Raw genomic sequence first — 5,000 nt, 5'->3', positions numbered from 1 at the left:
TTTCGCTTCTGTTCGTCTTGCGACGATCCAAGAATTTCACCTCTAACGTCGCAATACGAATGCCCCCGCCTGTCCCTATTAATCATTACCTCGGGTTCCGAAAACCAACAAAATAGAACCGAGGTCCTATTCCATTATTCCATGCACACAGTATTCAGGCGGGCTTGCCTGCTTTAAGCACTCTAATTTGTTCAAAGTAAACGTGCCGGCCCACCGAGACACTCAATAAAGAGCACCCTGGTAGGATTTCAACGGGGTCCGCCTCGGGACGCACGAGCACGCACGGGGCGGTCGCACGCCTTCGGCTCGCCCCACCGGCAGGACGTCCCACGATACATGCCAGTTAAACACCGACGGGCGGTGAACCAACAGCGTGGGACACAAATCCAACTACGAGCTTTTTAACCGCAACAACTTTAATATACGCTATTGGAGCTGGAATTACCGCGGCTGCTGGCACCAGACTTGCCCTCCAATAGATACTCGTTAAAGGATTTAAAGTGTACTCATTCCGATTACGGGGCCTCGGATGAGTCCCGTATCGTTATTTTTCGTCACTACCTCCCCGTGCCGGGAGTGGGTAATTTGCGCGCCTGCTGCCTTCCTTGGATGTGGTAGCCGTTTCTCAGGCTCCCTCTCCGGAATCGAACCCTGATTCCCCGTTACCCGTTACAACCATGGTAGGCGCAGAACCTACCATCGACAGTTGATAAGGCAGACATTTGAAAGATGCGTCGCCGGTACGAGGACCGTGCGATCAGCCCAAAGTTATTCAGAGTCACCAAGGCAAACGGACCGGACGAGCCGACCGATTGGTTTTGATCTAATAAAAGCGTCCCTTCCATCTCTGGTCGGGACTCTGTTTGCATGTATTAGCTCTAGAATTACCACAGTTATCCAAGTAACGTGGGTACGATCTAAGGAACCATAACTGATTTAATGAGCCATTCGCGGTTTCACCTTAATGCGGCTTGTACTGAGACATGCATGGCTTAATCTTTGAGACAAGCATATGACTACTGGCAGGATCAACCAGGGAGCTGCGTCAACTAGAGCTGAGCAGCCGGCCGCCCGGGAGTGTGTCCCGGGGGCCCGCGCGAACACGCAAGCGTCCGCTCAATCATTCTGCAAACAGGAGGAGGCTGAGCTCCCCTGCACAATACACCTCGAAACCCTCTCAGGTCCCGGCGGCGCGCAGCGCCGTCCCAAGTACTTGGTCGGGTTCGAGAGAGGCGCAATCGCCCGGAGTTAGGCGAGTAGACGCTTTCGGTGCGACCACCCGTGCTCCCAACTGAGCTTGCCGCTGCCGACAGAGGCCCGGGAGCGTGCTGTCGTGGCATTGCCGGCGGGAGACAACACGCGCCACCTACGGTGACCGGCAGCTCCAACGCCAGCGCCACAGAAGGACAAAAGCCCCACTTGGGTGCCGAAGCGAACTCTCCCAGCACAGCGCACACGCCAACACATCCGCACAGCTGCGATACAAACCACCAGCGAGAACCGCTGGGGCGACCGAGCAGCAGACGGCGTCGCGGCGCCGAGCGCCGGGCGGCGGCGCATCCTCAACGCACACAGTCCTCAATCGGACCAGCACACTGCAGATGTCCACCGCGCTTCGCACCGGGCCCCGCGAGGACCTACTTTGGCCGCACGGCGCCGCGCGCAGGGTGCGCCGGCGCGCAGCTGCGACGCCTGCCGCGTCCGTCGGCCGGCGCGCCTGCCACTGGCCGCCCCCACCAGCCGGCTGTAGCGCGTGCGCCCACGCACCGCGCGGCCAGCACGCCGGGAGGCGCCCCCTCACCGGCCGGGGACGGTCCCACCCAGCCACCGCCGCGTATCGCTTCACACCCAGATGCCGTTCAGTTTCGTCGGCATGGTGGGTATCGCTGGAACAACCGGTTAGTACCTCAACCTATCGTCGCCATCACCGATTCACCCCTAGCGAGAACAACCGCACCACAACGGGTTACCATTTCTTCATTTGCGTAACTTCACCAGAAAACGTAGGCGTCCATCGCCATTTGCAACTTCAACCATTATTGCATGCCTGTGTCAGGTGTCACGCCACACTACGTCTGCCCACATACACGCAACAAAATGTGCACGCCTAGACAATACGTGGAAGGTGGCCCCCGTACGTATGCGATGTCCATTGCTCGAACGACTGTCAACCGGCTTCTGTAGCATGTCGCAGATATGGAACGCGCTGCACCATGCCATCACGGTGTGTGAGGAGAGACGACTAGGTCCGAATACATCAACAGACAGCTCATGCTGATCGCCATCCACGGCGTCCGTTCCTCCCACACGTCTCTATGGCGTACCACACTGCAATCCAGCTCTCATAGGGAGACGACACGTAGCTGCGTGCACAATATTTGCACTGTATGGTCCGCCGTTTTTGGGCGCAGTCGTTGTACGGTCACACATGTGCCACGATGTATCATTCAGTACATAAGGACGAATGTGCAGTACAGATTGTGGTTCACGCGTACGACATCAGCGGACAGTTGACACAGGCCGCACCACAACGTAGCCTGCGTACGTCGCATGCGAAGGGCATTGAACATGCAAACTTGTCACCAACCACCTTGCGAAGGCAGGGGGCAAGGTGGGGACGTGGGGAGAGGTGGGGGGGGGGGGGGGGGCGGCATGTACGCCCTGCTGCCATCCACATTACAGTGTACAGCAGGAGCATGTGGAAAGTCAGCAAGACTTGCAAGGTGTTTAACATGAAGCGATACACAGGGGAGCGGGCAGTGCGAGTAGCGAACTATATTGCGAGGGTTGCGGGTGGGCAACACTACACTAATTGAACGAGTCGTATAACAATTACAGAGCAGGTTTAGGCGACAACGTGGGTTACGATAGGCGACAACGTGGGTTACGTTAGGGGACAACGTGGGTTACGTTAGGGGACAACGTGGGTTACGTTAGGGGACAACGTGGGTTACGTTAGGGGACAACGTGGGTTACGTTAGGGGACAACGTGGGTTACGTTAGGGGACAACGTGGGTTACGTTAGGGGACAACGTGGGTTAGGTTAAGGCACAACATGGGTTAGGTTAAGGCACAACATGGGTTAGGTTAAGGCACAACATGGGTTAGGTTAAGGCACAACATGGGTTAGGTTAAGGCACAACATGGGTTAGGTTACGGCACAACATGGGTTAGGTTAAGGCACAACATGGGTTAGGTTAGGGGACAACATGGGTTAGGTTAGGGGACAACATGGGTTAGGTTAAGGCACAACATGGGTTAGGTTAAGGCACAACATGGGTTAGGTTAGGGGACAACATGGGTTAGGTTAGGGCACAACATGGGTTAGGTTAGGGGACAACATGGGTTAGGTTAGGGGACAACATGGGTTAGGTTAGGGGACAACATGGGTTAGGTTAGGGGACAACATGGGTTAGGTTAGGGGACAACATGGGTTAGGTTAGGGGACAACATGGGTTAGGTTAGGGGACAACATGGGTTAGGTTAGGGGACAACATGGGTTAGGTTAAGGCACAACATGGGTTAGGTTAGGGGACAACATGGGTTAGGTTAGGGGACAACATGGGTTAGGTTAGGGGACAACATGGGTTAGGTTAGGGGACAACATGGGTTAGGTTAGGGGACAACATGGGTTAGGTTAGGGCACAACATGGGTTAGGTTAGGGCACAACATGGGTTAGGTTAGGGCACAACATGGGTTAGGTTAGGGGCACAACATGGGTTAGGTTAGGGGACAACATGGGTTAGGTTAGGGGACAACATGGGTTAGGTTAGGGGACAACATGGGTTAGGTTAGGGGACAACATGGGTTAGGTTAGGGGACAACATGGGTTAGGTTAGGGGACAACATGGGTTAGGTTAGGGGACAACATGGGTTAGGTTAGGGGACAACATGGGTTAGGTTAGGGGACAACATGGGTTAGGTTAGGGGACAACATGGGTTAGGTTAAGGCACAACATGGGTTAGGTTAAGGCACAACATGGGTTAGGTTAGGGGACAACATGGGTTAGGTTAGGGGACAACATGGGTTAGGTTAGGGGACAACATGGGTTAGGTTAAGGCACAACATGGGTTAGGTTAGGGGACAACATGGGTTAGGTTAAGGCACAACATGGGTTAGGTTAGGGGACAACATGGGTTAGGTTAGGGGACAACATGGGTTAGGTTAAGGCACAACATGGGTTAGGTTAAGGCACAACATGGGTTAGGTTAAGGCACAACATGGGTTAGGTTAGGGGACAACATGGGTTAGGTTAGGGGACAACTTGGGTTAGGTTAGGGGACAACATGGGTTAGGTTAAGGCACAACATGGGTTAGGTTAAGGCACAACATGGGTTAGGTTAGGGGACAACATGGGTTAGGTTAGGGGACAACATGGGTTAGGTTAGGGGACAACATGGGTTAGGTTAAGGCACAACATGGGTTAGGTTAGGGGACAACATGGGTTAGGTTAAGGCACAACATGGGTTAGGTTAGGGGACAACATGGGTTAGTGTTAGGGGACAACATGGGTTAGGTTAAGGCACAACATGGGTTAGGTTAAGGCACAACATGGGTTAGGTTAAGGGACAACATGGGTTAGGTTAGGGGACAACTTGGGTTAGGTTAGGGGACAACATGGGTTAGGTTAAGGCACAACATGGGTTAGGTTAAGGCACAACATGGGTTAGGTTAAGGTACAACATGGGTTAGGTTAAGGTACAACATGGGTTAGGTTAGGTTACACGTTGTTGTAAGGAAAGGTGTGGGGGGGGGGGGGGGGGCGGGGCGGCAGGTTCGTTGATAGTGATTATAGTAAGTGAATGCTTGTGACATGATGAGATTTGTCACGTCAGGATGCACCTTTGGCTTATTAGAGGCGGCGCTCCAATTCTATGCTTGTGTCAGACCTGTGTCTTTGACTCATGTCATTGTTTGTGCGCTGTGACAGGAGGTACTATTGTGATGTTGGGGTGCACCGTTGTATAGGACATGTGTGGGTGTTGGTGCCTTATCTGC

General features: G+C 54.0%; 1 non-coding gene across 1 annotated transcript in view; it reads right to left on the bottom strand.

The window, feature by feature from the left end:
• Positions 1 to 1,039, bottom strand: part of LOC124732890 — a 1,909-nt gene extending 870 nt beyond the window's left edge. The window contains exon 1 of the ribosomal RNA XR_007008844.1: positions 1 to 1,039. This exon is cut by the window's left edge and continues 870 nt beyond it. This is a non-coding gene — a ribosomal RNA (small subunit ribosomal RNA).
• Between the last annotated feature and the right edge of the window lie 3,961 nt (positions 1,040 to 5,000).

The sequence above is a fragment of the Schistocerca piceifrons genome, unplaced genomic scaffold, assembly GCF_021461385.2.
Source record: "Schistocerca piceifrons isolate TAMUIC-IGC-003096 unplaced genomic scaffold, iqSchPice1.1 HiC_scaffold_1368, whole genome shotgun sequence".
Lineage (NCBI taxonomy): Eukaryota > Metazoa > Arthropoda > Insecta > Orthoptera > Acrididae > Schistocerca > Schistocerca piceifrons.
Note: the sequence above shows the minus strand (reverse complement) of the source record. Positions and strands in the feature narration are given on the sequence as shown.